We start from the raw sequence: 18241 nt of genomic DNA, 5'->3' as shown, positions 1-18241 counted from the left end.
GACAGATTACACGGTACGTGTGGGTGTCTCTGTGAAGAAGCGATGGTAAAGTGAATGTTAGTCGCTACATTGAACTGGAGAGATCAATTGAAACTGCTATAACAAGCAGTTGTATAAAGGGATGGAAGGATAATAGGTTTCATGGTGGATAATGAACTGCAGATTGAGGTCATGCATATTGACAGTGGCAGAGAGCGTGAGTATGTGTGTGTGACTGGTGGGTTGATGAGTGAGTGAATGTGTGTGATTGGTGGGTTGATGAGTGAGTGACTGTAGGTGAGCTGCTGATTGTGTATCGCTGAACAGTGGCAGGCATGCAATGGTGTTTGTCGGGGTGAGCAAATTATAGTATGTTAGCGGGATGTGTTGGGGAATTAGCTCAAATGGTAGAGCGCTCGCTTTGCATGCGAGAGGTAGCGAGATCGATGCTCGCATTCTCCATGGACATTTTGTATTCAGAGGAATTCGTCTCATCAAGTGCCTGCGAAGCTTGGAATGCACCAAAGATGCGGCTGGCGGACATGGAGCGGAAAGTGTGTCAGTCGAAGGGCAGGGAGAAAATGTGGTAGGTTTGCTGCGTTGAAAGCAGATAGGAGGAAAAGCTAGCTGGCAGCTGGTGTTTCAGTAATGCATGAGCTGCAGACGACTATTCAGGCATAAATCAGGTGAGTGGCTATAAGGACATTGCCCTGGTTACTGGGTGAAAAGAGAAAGCTGAGTCACCTTTTATTTGAACGGGCAAGGACGATGAAAGAGCTGTGTTGGTATCGTAGTGTACGTAGAAATGTCAGAAGCGCGGAGATATGTATCATCCCGTGACCTGTGGCCCCCAGTGCTGGAAGGACGAGATAGTTGCCATAGGCCGGGTTTTGCCATCGCTCGACAGATGCCAGGCTGAATTCTGCATAATGAGTGTCGCTTTTCCTTCGATAGCTCAGTTGGTAGAGCGGAGGACTGTAGAGGAAATGGAGTCATCCTTAGGTCGCTGGTTCGATTCCGGCTCGAAGGATCAGGTCTTCTTTTACTGCGCCCATCATCAATTGCATACCGCAGAGCTTTTCGCTGGTGCGCACAAGAATGCATTCGCTACGACTCTTGACGGGACAGAAGAAACAGGCATTTGAGCATATAATAGGCAATGCCAGCTGTTCACTCGCTCACTTTTCAAAACGCTGTTTCCTCACGCAGGCTGCCCTGACAGTACCACAGCTCTCACCGCTCCCTGAGTAATAGAAAGATCGAAATCTGCCCTTCGTAGCAAGTGTATAGAGGAAGAGACTGACTCAAAGGCCCAGGGGGAACATCGGTGACCTCTTCGTTGGAAGACTTTTTGCGGTCACTTTAGCTTCAGCCATTCCAAAGCGGCAGAGCAAGGGATGCCAGAATCTGAATTTCGGCACATCGTTGGAGGGCACCGTATTAAGCGAAGCTAACTAGCGGTAGTGTTGTCGGCCTGTTGTACTTTTCGTATATCAGGTGAGGGGCACGTCTGCCCATTTGTGTGGTGGCACAAGTCGGAAGAAAATTGGTCATTTTTCTCCAAGAGGATTGATGTGTGAGCTGCGAAATAGAAGAGGTAGCTGTACATTAAGGGACCGGATGAAGACGTTATGGCTCTTTGCACAAGGGAACTCTTGGAACAGGTTTGCGTTGTGGTTATGTACGCACTGTGTTCTCTTGCGCATCATCCGTCCAGGACAAAGGCAAACGCTCCAGTAATGATCGACTTGAGTCATTGCGCTTTTCAGCTGACTGGACATCTGGCTGCCGTTTTCCAGAAATGTCCGAGAATGCTGCATAGAAATAGGCGGCAATGGGTGATACGAGAAAGATCTCTTTGACGACCGTGTAGATTTCCAGCAGAATGCTCAGTTGAAGGTGGAGTTGTACAATCTGTCAGAAGTGGATGACGCCGCCATCTGAATGGACAGTAGACAGTAGGTGCAGGAGTAGGCCATTCCGTCCATCGTGCCTGCACAGCCATTCTGTCTGACCATGGCTGATCATCCACAATCAGCACCCCGTCCCTGCCTTCTGCCCATATCCCTTGACTCTGCTATCTTTAGGTGCCCTATCTAACTCTTTCAATCCAGAGAATTGGGCTCCACTGCCTTCTGAGACGGAGCATTCCATAGACCCACAGCTCTCGGGGTAAAAAAGATTTTCTTCAACTATGTTCTACATGGCCTACCCTTTCTTAATCTCCTTATTTTATGAAGAAGTTCTGCTTGTGACATATTGGGAACCGCCGGGGCGTAGTGATGCAGTATAGGTGAATGCTGAACGTTTGCTATGTGTGTTGTTGTTGGTGCTATCTAGTTTTTGTGGTGTTAGATTTGATGTTCAGGCAAGCTGCAGATTGCACTGTAGGCGTCGGTGGCTCTGTGAGGAAGCGATGGTAAAGTGAATGTTAGTCGCTACATCGAAGTGGAAAGATCAATGGAATCTGCTGTAACAATCAGTTATAAAACGAGAAGGAAGGATAATTGGTTTCACGGTGGATAATGAATTGCAGATTGAGGTCATGCAAATGGACAGTGGCAGCGAGCGTGATTACGTGTGTGAGATTGGTCGGTTAATGAGTGAGTGATTGTGTGTCTCTGAGCTGCTGATTGTGTATCGCTGAACAGTGGCAGGCATGCAATGGTGTTTGTCGGCGTGAGCAAATTATAGTATGTTAGCGGGATGTGCTGGGGAATTAGCTCAAATGGTAGAGCGCTCGCTTTGCATGCGAGAGGTAGCGAGATCGATGCTCGCATTCTCCATGGACATTTTGTATTCAGAGGAATTCGTCTCAGCAAGTGCCTGCGAAGCTTGGAATGCACCAAAGATGCGGCTGGCGGACATGGAGCGGAAAGTGTCTCAGTCGAAGGGCAGGGAGAAAATGTGGTAGGTTTGCTGCGTTGAAAGCAGATAGGAGGAAAAGCTAGATGGCAGCTGGTGTTTCAGTAATGCATGAGCTGCAGACGACTATTCAGGCATAAATCAGGTGAGTGGTTATAAGGACATTGCCCTGGTTACTGGGTGAAAAGAGAAAGCTGAGTCACCTTTTATTTGAACGGTCAAGGACGATGAAAGAGCTGTGTTGGTATCGTAGTGTACGTAGAAATGTCAGAAGCGCGGAGATATGTATCATCCCGTGACCTGTGGCCCCCAGTGCTGGAAGGACGAGATAGTTGCCATAGGCCGGGTTTTGCCATCGCTCGACAGATGCCAGGCTGAATTCTGCATAATGAGTGTCGCTTTTCCTTCGATAGCTCAGTTGGTAGAGCGGAGGACTGTAGAGGAAATGGAGTCATCCTTAGGTCGCTGGTTCGATTCCGGCTCGAAGGATCAGGTCTTCTTTTACTGCACCCATCATCAATTGCACACCGCAGAGCTTTTCGCTGGTGCGCACAAGAATGCATTCGCTACGACTCTTGACGGGACAGAAGAAACAGGCATTTGAGCACATAATAGGCAATGCCAGCATATCACTCGCTCACATTTCAGACCGCTGTTTCCTCACGCAGGCTGCCCTGACAGTAGCACAGCTCTCACCGCTCCCTGAGTAATAGAAAGATCGAAATCTGCCCTTCGTAGCAAGTGTATAGAGGAAGAGACTGACACAAAGGCTCAGGGGGAACATCGGTGACCTCTTCGTTGGAAGACTTTTTGCAGTCACTCTAGCTTCAGCCATTCCAAAGCGACAGAGCAAGGGATGCCAGAATCTGAATTTCGGCACATCGTTGGAGGGCACCGTATTAAGCGAAGCTAACTAGCGGTAGTGTTGTCGGCCTGTTGTACTTTTCATATATCAGGTGAGGGGCACGTCTGCCCATTTGTGTGTTGGCACAAGTCGGAAGAAAATTGTTCATTTTTCTCCAAGAGGATTGATGTGTGAGCTGCGAAATAGAAGAGGTAGCTGTACATTAAGGGACCGGATGAAGACGTTATGGCTCTTTGCACAAGGGTACTCTTGGAACAGGTTTGCGTTGTGGTTATGTACGCATTGTGTTCTCTTGCCCATCATCCGTCCAGGACAAAGGCAAATGCTCCAACGTTATCGACTTTAGTCGTTCAGCTTTTCAGCTGACTAGACACCTGGCTGCAGTTTTCCAGAAACGTCCGAGAATGCTGCATAGAAATAGGCGGCAATGGGTGATACGAGAAAGATCTCTTTGACGGCCGTGTAGATTTCCAGCAGAATGCTCAGTTGAAGATGGAGTTGTACAATCTGTCAGAAGTGGATGACGCCGCCATCTGTATGGACAGTAGACAATAGGTGCAGGAGTAGACCATTCCGCCCATTGAGCCTGCACCGCCATTCTGTCTGACCATGGCTGGTCATCCACAATCAGCACCCCGCCCCTGCCTTCTGTCCATATCCCTTGACTCTGGTATCTTTAGGAGCCCTATCTAACCCTTTCAATCGAGAGAACTGGCGTCCACTGCCTTCTGAGGCGGAGCATTGCATAGATCCGCAGCTATCGCGGTGAAAAAGTGTTTCCTCAACTATGTTTGTTAAGTGTGTTGTTGTTGGTGAAATCTTGTTTTTGAGGGGTTAGATTTCAGTTGCGGTGAATATGGATGTTCTCGAATGCGACAGATTACACGGTACGTGTGGGTGTCTCTGTGAAGAAGCGATGGTAAAGTGAATGTTAGTCGCTACATTGAACTGGAGAGATCAATTGAAACTGCTATAACAAGCAGTTGTATAAAGGGATGGAAGGATAATAGGTTTCATGGTGGATAATGAACTGCAGATTGAGGTCATGCATATTGACAGTGGCAGAGAGCGTGAGTATGTGTGTGTGACTGGTGGGTTGATGAGTGAGTGAGTGTGTGTGATTGGTGGGTTGATGAGTGAGTGACTGTAGGTGAGCTGCTGATTGTGTATCGCTGAACAGTGGCAGGCATGCAATGGTGTTTGTCGGGGTGAGCAAATTATAGTATGTTAGCGGGATGTGCTGGGGAATTAGCTCAAATGGTAGAGCGCTCGCTTAGCATGCGAGAGGTAGCGAGATCGATGCTCGCATTCTCCATGGACATTTTGTATTCAGAGGAATTCGTCTCAGCAAGTGCCTGCGAAGCTTGGAATGCACCAAAGATGCGGCTGGCGGACATGGAGCGGAAAGTGTCTCAGTCGAAGGGCAGGGAGAAAATGTGGTAGGTTTGCTGCGTTGAAAGCAGATAGGAGGAAAAGCTAGATGGCAGCTGGTGTTTCAGTAATGCATGAGCTGCAGACGACTATTCAGGCATAAATCAGGTGAGTGGTTATAAGGACATTGCCCTGGTTACTGGGTGAAAAGAGAAAGCTGAGTCACCTTTTATTTGAACGGTCAAGGACGATGAAAGAGCTGTGTTGGTATCGTAGTGTACGTAGAAATGTCAGAAGCGCGGAGATATGTATCATCCCGTGACCTGTGGCCCCCAGTGCTGGAAGGACGAGATAGTTGCCATAGGCCGGGTTTTGCCATCGCTCGACAGATGCCAGGCTGAATTCTGCATAATGAGTGTCGCTTTTCCTTCGATAGCTCAGTTGGTAGAGCGGAGGACTGTAGAGGAAATGGAGTCATCCTTAGGTCGCTGGTTCGATTCCGGCTCGAAGGATCAGGTCTTCTTTTACTGCACCCATCATCAATTGCACACCGCAGAGCTTTTCGCTGGTGCGCACAAGAATGCATTCGCTACGACTCTTGACGGGACAGAAGAAACAGGCATTTGAGCACATAATAGGCAATGCCAGCATATCACTCGCTCACATTTCAGACCGCTGTTTCCTCACGCAGGCTGCCCTGACAGTAGCACAGCTCTCACCGCTCCCTGAGTAATAGAAAGATCGAAATCTGCCCTTCGTAGCAAGTGTATAGAGGAAGAGACTGACACAAAGGCTCAGGGGGAACATCGGTGACCTCTTCGTTGGAAGACTTTTTGCAGTCACTCTAGCTTCAGCCATTCCAAAGCGACAGAGCAAGGGATGCCAGAATCTGAATTTCGGCACATCGTTGGAGGGCACCGTATTAAGCGAAGCTAACTAGCGGTAGTGTTGTCGGCCTGTTGTACTTTTCATATATCAGGTGAGGGGCACGTCTGCCCATTTGTGTGTTGGCACAAGTCGGAAGAAAATTGTTCATTTTTCTCCAAGAGGATTGATGTGTGAGCTGCGAAATAGAAGAGGTAGCTGTACATTAAGGGACCGGATGAAGACGTTATGGCTCTTTGCACAAGGGTACTCTTGGAACAGGTTTGCGTTGTGGTTATGTACGCATTGTGTTCTCTTGCCCATCATCCGTCCAGGACAAAGGCAAATGCTCCAACGTTATCGACTTTAGTCGTTCAGCTTTTCAGCTGACTAGACACCTGGCTGCAGTTTTCCAGAAACGTCCGAGAATGCTGCATAGAAATAGGCGGCAATGGGTGATACGAGAAAGATCTCTTTGACGGCCGTGTAGATTTCCAGCAGAATGCTCAGTTGAAGATGGAGTTGTACAATCTGTCAGAAGTGGATGACGCCGCCATCTGTATGGACAGTAGACAATAGGTGCAGGAGTAGACCATTCCGCCCATTGAGCCTGCACCGCCATTCTGTCTGACCATGGCTGGTCATCCACAATCAGCACCCCGCCCCTGCCTTCTGTCCATATCCCTTGACTCTGGTATCTTTAGGAGCCCTATCTAACCCTTTCAATCGAGAGAACTGGCGTCCACTGCCTTCTGAGGCGGAGCATTGCATAGATCCGCAGCTATCGCGGTGAAAAAGTGTTTCCTCAACTATGTTTGTTAAGTGTGTTGTTGTTGGTGAAATCTTGTTTTTGAGGGGTTAGATTTCAGTTGCGGTGAATATGGATGTTCTCGAATGCGACAGATTACACGGTACGTGTGGGTGTCTCTGTGAAGAAGCGATGGTAAAGTGAATGTTAGTCGCTACATTGAACTGGAGAGATCAATTGAAACTGCTATAACAAGCAGTTGTATAAAGGGATGGAAGGATAATAGGTTTCATGGTGGATAATGAACTGCAGATTGAGGTCATGCATATTGACAGTGGCAGAGAGCGTGAGTATGTGTGTGTGACTGGTGGGTTGATGAGTGAGTGAGTGTGTGTGATTGGTGGGTTGATGAGTGAGTGACTGTAGGTGAGCTGCTGATTGTGTATCGCTGAACAGTGGCAGGCATGCAATGGTGTTTGTCGGGGTGAGCAAATTATAGTATGTTAGCGGGATGTGCTGGGGAATTAGCTCAAATGGTAGAGCGCTCGCTTAGCATGCGAGAGGTAGCGAGATCGATGCTCGCATTCTCCATGGACATTTTGTATTCAGAGGAATTCGTCTCATCAAGTGCCTGCGAAGCTTGGAATGCACCAAAGATGCGGCTGGCGGACATGGAGCGGAAAGTGTCTCAGTCGAAGGGCAGGGAGAAAATGTGGTAGGTTTGCTGCGTTGAAAGCAGATAGGAGGAAAAGCTAGCTGGCAGCTGGTGTTTCAGTAATGCATGAGCTGCAGACGACTATTCAGGCATAAATCAGGTGAGTGGCTATAAGGACATTGCCCTGGTTACTGGGTGAAAAGAGAAAGCTGAGTCACCTTTTATTTGAACGGTCAAGGACGATGAAAGAGCTGTGTTGGTATCGTAGTGTACGTAGAAATGTCAGAAGCGCGGAGATATGTATCATCCCGTGACCTGTGGCCCCCAGTGCTGGAAGGACGAGATAGTTGCCATAGGCCGGGTTTTGCCATCGCTCGACAGATGCCAGGCTGAATTCTGCATAATGAGTGTCGCTTTTCCTTCGATAGCTCAGTTGGTAGAGCGGAGGACTGTAGAGGAAATGGAGTCATCCTTAGGTCGCTGGTTCGATTCCGGCTCGAAGGATCAGGTCTTCTTTTACTGCGCCCATCATCAATTGCATACCACAGAGCTTTTCGCTGGTGCGCACAAGAATGCATTCGCTACGACTCTTGACGGGACAGAAGAAACAGGCATTTGAGCACATAATAGGCAATGCCAGCATATCACTCGCTCACATTTCAGACCGCTGTTTCCTCACGCAGGCTGCCCTGACAGTAGCACAGCTCTCACCGCTCCCTGAGTAATAGAAAGATCGAAATCTGCCCTTCGTAGCAAGTGTATAGAGGAAGAGACTGACTCAAAGGCCCAGGGGGAACATCGGTGACCTCTTCGTTGGAAGACTTTTTGCGGTCACTTTAGCTTCAGTCATTCCAAAGCGGCAGAGCAAGGGATGCCAGAATCTGAATTTCGGCACATCGTTGGAGGGCACCGTATTAAGCGAAGCTAACTAGCGGTAGTGTTGTCGGCCTGTTGTACTTTTCGTATATCAGGTGAGGGGCACGTCTGCCCATTTGTGTGGTGGCACAAGTCGGAAGAAAATTGGTCATTTTTCTCCAAGAGGATTGATGTGTGAGCTGCGAAATAGAAGAGGTAGCTGTACATTAAGGGACCGGATGAAGACGTTATGGCTCTTTGCACAAGGGAACTCTTGGAACAGGTTTGCGTTGTGGTTATGTACGCACTGTGTTCTCTTGCGCATCATCCGTCCAGGACAAAGGCAAACGCTCCAGTAATGATCGACTTGAGTCATTGCGCTTTTCAGCTGACTGGACATCTGGCTGCAGTTTTCCAGAAATGTCCGAGAATGCTGCATAGAAATAGGCGGCAATGGGTGATACGAGAAAGATCTCTTTGACGGCCGTGTAGATTTCCAGCAGAATGCTCAGTTGAAGGTGGAGTTGTACAATCTGTCAGAAGTGGATGACGCCGCCATCTGAATGGACAGTAGACAGTAGGTGCAGGAGTAGGCCATTCCGTCCATCGTGCCTGCACAGCCATTCTGTCTGACCATGGCTGATCATCCACAATCAGCACCCCGTCCCTGCCTTCTGCCCATATCCCTTGACTCTGCTATCTTTAGGTGCCCTATCTAACTCTTTCAATCCAGAGAATTGGGCTCCACTGCCTTCTGAGACGGAGCATTCCATAGACCCACAGCTCTCGGGGTAAAAAAGATTTTCTTCAACTATGTTCTACATGGCCTACCCTTTCTTAATCTCCTTATTTTATGAAGAAGTTCTGCTTGTGACATATTGGGAACCGCCGGGGCGTAGTGATGCAGTATAGGTGAATGCTGAACGTTTGCTATGTGTGTTGTTGTTGGTGCTATCTAGTTTTTGTGGTGTTAGATTTGATGTTCAGGCAAGCTGCAGATTGCACTGTAGGCGTCGGTGGCTCTGTGAGGAAGCGATGGTAAAGTGAATGTTAGTCGCTACATCGAAGTGGAAAGATCAATGGAATCTGCTGTAACAATCAGTTATAAAACGAGAAGGAAGGATAATTGGTTTCACGGTGGATAATGAATTGCAGATTGAGGTCATGCAAATGGACAGTGGCAGCGAGCGTGATTACGTGTGTGAGATTGGTCGGTTAATGAGTGAGTGATTGTGTGTCTCTGAGCTGCTGATTGTGTATCGCTGAACAGTGGCAGGCATGCAATGGTGTTTGTCGGCGTGAGCAAATTATAGTATGTTAGCGGGATGTGCTGGGGAATTAGCTCAAATGGTAGAGCGCTCGCTTTGCATGCGAGAGGTAGCGAGATCGATGCTCGCATTCTCCATGGACATTTTGTATTCAGAGGAATTCGTCTCAGCAAGTGCCTGCGAAGCTTGGAATGCACCAAAGATGCGGCTGGCGGACATGGAGCGGAAAGTGTCTCAGTCGAAGGGCAGGGAGAAAATGTGGTAGGTTTGCTGCGTTGAAAGCAGATAGGAGGAAAAGCTAGATGGCAGCTGGTGTTTCAGTAATGCATGAGCTGCAGACGACTATTCAGGCATAAATCAGGTGAGTGGTTATAAGGACATTGCCCTGGTTACTGGGTGAAAAGAGAAAGCTGAGTCACCTTTTATTTCAACGGTCAAGGACGATGAAAGAGCTGTGTTGGTATCGTAGTGTACGTAGAAATGTCAGAAGCGCGGAGATATGTATCATCCCGTGACCTGTGGCCCCCAGTGCTGGAAGGACGAGATAGTTGCCATAGGCCGGGTTTTGCCATCGCTCGACAGATGCCAGGCTGAATTCTGCATAATGAGTGTCGCTTTTCCTTCGATAGCTCAGTTGGTAGAGCGGAGGACTGTAGAGGAAATGGAGTCATCCTTAGGTCGCTGGTTCGATTCCGGCTCGAAGGATCAGGTCTTCTTTTACTGCACCCATCATCAATTGCACACCGCAGAGCTTTTCGCTGGTGCGCACAAGAATGCATTCGCTACGACTCTTGACGGGACAGAAGAAACAGGCATTTGAGCACATAATAGGCAATGCCAGCATATCACTCGCTCACATTTCAGACCGCTGTTTCCTCACGCAGGCTGCCCTGACAGTAGCACAGCTCTCACCGCTCCCTGAGTAATAGAAAGATCGAAATCTGCCCTTCGTAGCAAGTGTATAGAGGAAGAGACTGACACAAAGGCTCAGGGGGAACATCGGTGACCTCTTCGTTGGAAGACTTTTTGCAGTCACTCTAGCTTCAGCCATTCCAAAGCGACAGAGCAAGGGATGCCAGAATCTGAATTTCGGCACATCGTTGGAGGGCACCGTATTAAGCGAAGCTAACTAGCGGTAGTGTTGTCGGCCTGTTGTACTTTTCATATATCAGGTGAGGGGCACGTCTGCCCATTTGTGTGTTGGCACAAGTCGGAAGAAAATTGTTCATTTTTCTCCAAGAGGATTGATGTGTGAGCTGCGAAATAGAAGAGGTAGCTGTACATTAAGGGACCGGATGAAGACGTTATGGCTCTTTGCACAAGGGTACTCTTGGAACAGGTTTGCGTTGTGGTTATGTACGCATTGTGTTCTCTTGCCCATCATCCGTCCAGGACAAAGGCAAATGCTCCAACGTTATCGACTTTAGTCGTTCAGCTTTTCAGCTGACTAGACACCTGGCTGCAGTTTTCCAGAAACGTCCGAGAATGCTGCATAGAAATAGGCGGCAATGGGTGATACGAGAAAGATCTCTTTGACGGCCGTGTAGATTTCCAGCAGAATGCTCAGTTGAAGATGGAGTTGTACAATCTGTCAGAAGTGGATGACGCCGCCATCTGTATGGACAGTAGACAATAGGTGCAGGAGTAGACCATTCCGCCCATTGAGCCTGCACCGCCATTCTGTCTGACCATGGCTGGTCATCCACAATCAGCACCCCGCCCCTGCCTTCTGTCCATATCCCTTGACTCTGGTATCTTTAGGAGCCCTATCTAACCCTTTCAATCGAGAGAACTGGCGTCCACTGCCTTCTGAGGCGGAGCATTGCATAGATCCGCAGCTATCGCGGTGAAAAAGTGTTTCCTCAACTATGTTTGTTAAGTGTGTTGTTGTTGGTGAAATCTTGTTTTTGAGGGGTTAGATTTCAGTTGCGGTGAATATGGATGTTCTCGAATGCGACAGATTACACGGTACGTGTGGGTGTCTCTGTGAAGAAGCGATGGTAAAGTGAATGTTAGTCGCTACATTGAACTGGAGAGATCAATTGAAACTGCTATAACAAGCAGTTGTATAAAGGGATGGAAGGATAATAGGTTTCATGGTGGATAATGAACTGCAGATTGAGGTCATGCATATTGACAGTGGCAGAGAGCGTGAGTATGTGTGTGTGACTGGTGGGTTGATGAGTGAGTGAGTGTGTGTGATTGGTGGGTTGATGAGTGAGTGACTGTAGGTGAGCTGCTGATTGTGTATCGCTGAACAGTGGCAGGCATGCAATGGTGTTTGTCGGGGTGAGCAAATTATAGTATGTTAGCGGGATGTGCTGGGGAATTAGCTCAAATGGTAGAGCGCTCGCTTAGCATGCGAGAGGTAGCGAGATCGATGCTCGCATTCTCCATGGACATTTTGTATTCAGAGGAATTCGTCTCATCAAGTGCCTGCGAAGCTTGGAATGCACCAAAGATGCGGCTGGCGGACATGGAGCGGAAAGTGTCTCAGTCGAAGGGCAGGGAGAAAATGTGGTAGGTTTGCTGCGTTGAAAGCAGATAGGAGGAAAAGCTAGCTGGCAGCTGGTGTTTCAGTAATGCATGAGCTGCAGACGACTATTCAGGCATAAATCAGGTGAGTGGCTATAAGGACATTGCCCTGGTTACTGGGTGAAAAGAGAAAGCTGAGTCACCTTTTATTTGAACGGTCAAGGACGATGAAAGAGCTGTGTTGGTATCGTAGTGTACGTAGAAATGTCAGAAGCGCGGAGATATGTATCATCCCGTGACCTGTGGCCCCCAGTGCTGGAAGGACGAGATAGTTGCCATAGGCCGGGTTTTGCCATCGCTCGACAGATGCCAGGCTGAATTCTGCATAATGAGTGTCGCTTTTCCTTCGATAGCTCAGTTGGTAGAGCGGAGGACTGTAGAGGAAATGGAGTCATCCTTAGGTCGCTGGTTCGATTCCGGCTCGAAGGATCAGGTCTTCTTTTACTGCGCCCATCATCAATTGCATACCACAGAGCTTTTCGCTGGTGCGCACAAGAATGCATTCGCTACGACTCTTGACGGGACAGAAGAAACAGGCATTTGAGCACATAATAGGCAATGCCAGCATATCACTCGCTCACATTTCAGACCGCTGTTTCCTCACGCAGGCTGCCCTGACAGTAGCACAGCTCTCACCGCTCCCTGAGTAATAGAAAGATCGAAATCTGCCCTTCGTAGCAAGTGTATAGAGGAAGAGACTGACTCAAAGGCCCAGGGGGAACATCGGTGACCTCTTCGTTGGAAGACTTTTTGCGGTCACTTTAGCTTCAGTCATTCCAAAGCGGCAGAGCAAGGGATGCCAGAATCTGAATTTCGGCACATCGTTGGAGGGCACCGTATTAAGCGAAGCTAACTAGCGGTAGTGTTGTCGGCCTGTTGTACTTTTCGTATATCAGGTGAGGGGCACGTCTGCCCATTTGTGTGGTGGCACAAGTCGGAAGAAAATTGGTCATTTTTCTCCAAGAGGATTGATGTGTGAGCTGCGAAATAGAAGAGGTAGCTGTACATTAAGGGACCGGATGAAGACGTTATGGCTCTTTGCACAAGGGAACTCTTGGAACAGGTTTGCGTTGTGGTTATGTACGCACTGTGTTCTCTTGCGCATCATCCGTCCAGGACAAAGGCAAACGCTCCAGTAATGATCGACTTGAGTCATTGCGCTTTTCAGCTGACTGGACATCTGGCTGCAGTTTTCCAGAAATGTCCGAGAATGCTGCATAGAAATAGGCGGCAATGGGTGATACGAGAAAGATCTCTTTGACGGCCGTGTAGATTTCCAGCAGAATGCTCAGTTGAAGGTGGAGTTGTACAATCTGTCAGAAGTGGATGACGCCGCCATCTGAATGGACAGTAGACAGTAGGTGCAGGAGTAGGCCATTCCGTCCATCGTGCCTGCACAGCCATTCTGTCTGACCATGGCTGATCATCCACAATCAGCACCCCGTCCCTGCCTTCTGCCCATATCCCTTGACTCTGCTATCTTTAGGTGCCCTATCTAACTCTTTCAATCCAGAGAATTGGGCTCCACTGCCTTCTGAGACGGAGCATTCCATAGACCCACAGCTCTCGGGGTAAAAAAGATTTTCTTCAACTATGTTCTACATGGCCTACCCTTTCTTAATCTCCTTATTTTATGAAGAAGTTCTGCTTGTGACATATTGGGAACCGCCGGGGCGTAGTGATGCAGTATAGGTGAATGCTGAACGTTTGCTATGTGTGTTGTTGTTGGTGCTATCTAGTTTTTGTGGTGTTAGATTTGATGTTCAGGCAAGCTGCAGATTGCACTGTAGGCGTCGGTGGCTCTGTGAGGAAGCGATGGTAAAGTGAATGTTAGTCGCTACATCGAAGTGGAAAGATCAATGGAATCTGCTGTAACAATCAGTTATAAAACGAGAAGGAAGGATAATTGGTTTCACGGTGGATAATGAATTGCAGATTGAGGTCATGCAAATGGACAGTGGCAGCGAGCGTGATTACGTGTGTGAGATTGGTCGGTTAATGAGTGAGTGATTGTGTGTCTCTGAGCTGCTGATTGTGTATCGCTGAACAGTGGCAGGCATGCAATGGTGTTTGTCGGCGTGAGCAAATTATAGTATGTTAGCGGGATGTGCTGGGGAATTAGCTCAAATGGTAGAGCGCTCGCTTTGCATGCGAGAGGTAGCGAGATCGATGCTCGCATTCTCCATGGACATTTTGTATTCAGAGGAATTCGTCTCAGCAAGTGCCTGCGAAGCTTGGAATGCACCAAAGATGCGGCTGGCGGACATGGAGCGGAAAGTGTCTCAGTCGAAGGGCAGGGAGAAAATGTGGTAGGTTTGCTGCGTTGAAAGCAGATAGGAGGAAAAGCTAGATGGCAGCTGGTGTTTCAGTAATGCATGAGCTGCAGACGACTATTCAGGCATAAATCAGGTGAGTGGTTATAAGGACATTGCCCTGGTTACTGGGTGAAAAGAGAAAGCTGAGTCACCTTTTATTTGAACGGTCAAGGACGATGAAAGAGCTGTGTTGGTATCGTAGTGTACGTAGAAATGTCAGAAGCGCGGAGATATGTATCATCCCGTGACCTGTGGCCCCCAGTGCTGGAAGGACGAGATAGTTGCCATAGGCCGGGTTTTGCCATCGCTCGACAGATGCCAGGCTGAATTCTGCATAATGAGTGTCGCTTTTCCTTCGATAGCTCAGTTGGTAGAGCGGAGGACTGTAGAGGAAATGGAGTCATCCTTAGGTCGCTGGTTCGATTCCGGCTCGAAGGATCAGGTCTTCTTTTACTGCACCCATCATCAATTGCACACCGCAGAGCTTTTCGCTGGTGCGCACAAGAATGCATTCGCTACGACTCTTGACGGGACAGAAGAAACAGGCATTTGAGCACATAATAGGCAATGCCAGCATATCACTCGCTCACATTTCAGACCGCTGTTTCCTCACGCAGGCTGCCCTGACAGTAGCACAGCTCTCACCGCTCCCTGAGTAATAGAAAGATCGAAATCTGCCCTTCGTAGCAAGTGTATAGAGGAAGAGACTGACACAAAGGCTCAGGGGGAACATCGGTGACCTCTTCGTTGGAAGACTTTTTGCAGTCACTCTAGCTTCAGCCATTCCAAAGCGACAGAGCAAGGGATGCCAGAATCTGAATTTCGGCACATCGTTGGAGGGCACCGTATTAAGCGAAGCTAACTAGCGGTAGTGTTGTCGGCCTGTTGTACTTTTCATATATCAGGTGAGGGGCACGTCTGCCCATTTGTGTGTTGGCACAAGTCGGAAGAAAATTGTTCATTTTTCTCCAAGAGGATTGATGTGTGAGCTGCGAAATAGAAGAGGTAGCTGTACATTAAGGGACCGGATGAAGACGTTATGGCTCTTTGCACAAGGGTACTCTTGGAACAGGTTTGCGTTGTGGTTATGTACGCATTGTGTTCTCTTGCCCATCATCCGTCCAGGACAAAGGCAAATGCTCCAACGTTATCGACTTTAGTCGTTCAGCTTTTCAGCTGACTAGACACCTGGCTGCAGTTTTCCAGAAACGTCCGAGAATGCTGCATAGAAATAGGCGGCAATGGGTGATACGAGAAAGATCTCTTTGACGGCCGTGTAGATTTCCAGCAGAATGCTCAGTTGAAGATGGAGTTGTACAATCTGTCAGAAGTGGATGACGCCGCCATCTGTATGGACAGTAGACAATAGGTGCAGGAGTAGACCATTCCGCCCATTGAGCCTGCACCGCCATTCTGTCTGACCATGGCTGGTCATCCACAATCAGCACCCCGCCCCTGCCTTCTGTCCATATCCCTTGACTCTGGTATCTTTAGGAGCCCTATCTAACCCTTTCAATCGAGAGAACTGGCGTCCACTGCCTTCTGAGGCGGAGCATTGCATAGATCCGCAGCTATCGCGGTGAAAAAGTGTTTCCTCAACTATGTTTGTTAAGTGTGTTGTTGTTGGTGAAATCTTGTTTTTGAGGGGTTAGATTTCAGTTGCGGTGAATATGGATGTTCTCGAATGCGACAGATTACACGGTACGTGTGGGTGTCTCTGTGAAGAAGCGATGGTAAAGTGAATGTTAGTCGCTACATTGAACTGGAGAGATCAATTGAAACTGCTATAACAAGCAGTTGTATAAAGGGATGGAAGGATAATAGGTTTCATGGTGGATAATGAACTGCAGATTGAGGTCATGCATATTGACAGTGGCAGAGAGCGTGAGTATGTGTGTGTGACTGGTGGGTTGATGAGTGAGTGAGTGTGTGTGATTGGTGGGTTGATGAGTGAGTGACTGTAGGTGAGCTGCTGATTGTGTATCGCTGAACAGTGGCAGGCATGCAATGGTGTTTGTCGGGGTGAGCAAATTATAGTATGTTAGCGGGATGTGCTGGGGAATTAGCTCAAATGGTAGAGCGCTCGCTTAGCATGCGAGAGGTAGCGAGATCGATGCTCGCATTCTCCATGGACATTTTGTATTCAGAGGAATTCGTCTCATCAAGTGCCTGCGAAGCTTGGAATGCACCAAAGATGCGGCTGGCGGACATGGAGCGGAAAGTGTCTCAGTCGAAGGGCAGGGAGAAAATGTGGTAGGTTTGCTGCGTTGAAAGCAGATAGGAGGAAAAGCTAGCTGGCAGCTGGTGTTTCAGTAATGCATGAGCTGCAGACGACTATTCAGGCATAAATCAGGTGAGTGGCTATAAGGACATTGCCCTGGTTACTGGGTGAAAAGAGAAAGCTGAGTCACCTTTTATTTGAACGGTCAAGGACGATGAAAGAGCTGTGTTGGTATCGTAGTGTACGTAGAAATGTCAGAAGCGCGGAGATATGTATCATCCCGTGACCTGTGGCCCCCAGTGCTGGAAGGACGAGATAGTTGCCATAGGCCGGGTTTTGCCATCGCTCGACAGATGCCAGGCTGAATTCTGCATAATGAGTGTCGCTTTTCCTTCGATAGCTCAGTTGGTAGAGCGGAGGACTGTAGAGGAAATGGAGTCATCCTTAGGTCGCTGGTTCGATTCCGGCTCGAAGGATCAGGTCTTCTTTTACTGCGCCCATCATCAATTGCATACCACAGAGCTTTTCGCTGGTGCGCACAAGAATGCATTCGCTACGACTCTTGACGGGACAGAAGAAACAGGCATTTGAGCACATAATAGGCAATGCCAGCATATCACTCGCTCACATTTCAGACCGCTGTTTCCTCACGCAGGCTGCCCTGACAGTAGCACAGCTCTCACCGCTCCCTGAGTAATAGAAAGATCGAAATCTGCCCTTCGTAGCAAGTGTATAGAGGAAGAGACTGACACAAAGGCTCAGGGGGAACATCGGTGACCTCTTCGTTGGAAGACTTTTTGCAGTCACTCTAGCTTCAGCCATTCCAAAGCGACAGAGCAAGGGATGCCAGAATCTGAATTTCGGCACATCGTTGGAGGGCACCGTATTAAGCGAAGCTAACTAGCGGTAGTGTTGTCGGCCTGTTGTACTTTTCATATATCAGGTGAGGGGCACGTCTGCCCATTTGTGTGTTGGCACAAGTCGGAAGAAAATTGTTCATTTTTCTCCAAGAGGATTGATGTGTGAGCTGCGAAATAGAAGAGGTAGCTGTACATTAAGGGACCGGATGAAGACGTTATGGCTCTTTGCACAAGGGTACTCTTGGAACAGGTTTGCGTTGTGGTTATGTACGCATTGTGTTCTCTTGCCCATCATCCGTCCAGGACAAAGGCAAATGCTCCAACGTTATCGACTTTAGTCGTTCAGCTTTTCAGCTGACTAGACACCTGGCTGCAGTTTTCCAGAAACGTCCGAGAATGCTGCATAGAAATAGGCGGCAATGGGTGATACGAGAAAGATCTCTTTGACGGCCGTGTAGATTTCCAGCAGAATGCTCAGTTGAAGATGGAGTTGTACAATCTGTCAGAAGTGGATGACGCCGCCATCTGTATGGACAGTAGACAATAGGTGCAGGAGTAGACCATTCCGCCCATTGAGCCTGCACCGCCATTCTGTCTGACCATGGCTGGTCATCCACAATCAGCACCCCGCCCCTGCCTTCTGTCCATATCCCTTGACTCTGGTATCTTTAGGAGCCCTATCTAACCCTTTCAATCGAGAGAACTGGCGTCCACTGCCTTCTGAGGCGGAGCATTGCATAGATCCGCAGCTATCGCGGTGAAAAAGTGTTTCCTCAACTATGTTTGTTAAGTGTGTTGTTGTTGGTGAAATCTTGTTTTTGAGGGGTTAGATTTCAGTTG

General features: G+C 48.5%; 4 non-coding genes across 4 annotated transcripts; all 4 read left to right on the top strand.

Annotated features, from left to right (window-relative positions):
* Positions 1–368: 368 nt before the first annotated feature.
* trnaa-ugc (transfer RNA alanine (anticodon UGC)) lies at positions 369–441 on the top strand. The gene has a single exon. It is a non-coding gene; the product is annotated as a tRNA-Ala (tRNA).
* A 2251-nt stretch (positions 442–2692) lies between these two features.
* Positions 2693–2765, top strand: trnaa-ugc (transfer RNA alanine (anticodon UGC)). Its single transcript has one exon. It is a non-coding gene; the product is annotated as a tRNA-Ala (tRNA).
* A 6769-nt stretch (positions 2766–9534) lies between these two features.
* On the top strand, positions 9535–9607 carry trnaa-ugc (transfer RNA alanine (anticodon UGC)). Its single transcript has one exon. It is a non-coding gene; the product is annotated as a tRNA-Ala (tRNA).
* Positions 9608–14117: 4510 nt separating this feature from the next.
* On the top strand, positions 14118–14190 carry trnaa-ugc (transfer RNA alanine (anticodon UGC)). Its single transcript has one exon. It is a non-coding gene; the product is annotated as a tRNA-Ala (tRNA).
* The last annotated feature ends 4051 nt before the right edge of the window (positions 14191–18241 follow it).

Source organism: Hemitrygon akajei, chromosome 1 (assembly GCF_048418815.1).
Source record: "Hemitrygon akajei chromosome 1, sHemAka1.3, whole genome shotgun sequence".
Lineage (NCBI taxonomy): Eukaryota > Metazoa > Chordata > Chondrichthyes > Myliobatiformes > Dasyatidae > Hemitrygon > Hemitrygon akajei.
The sequence above is the reverse complement of the archived record's forward strand: the minus strand, read 5'-3'. Positions and strand labels throughout refer to the sequence as shown.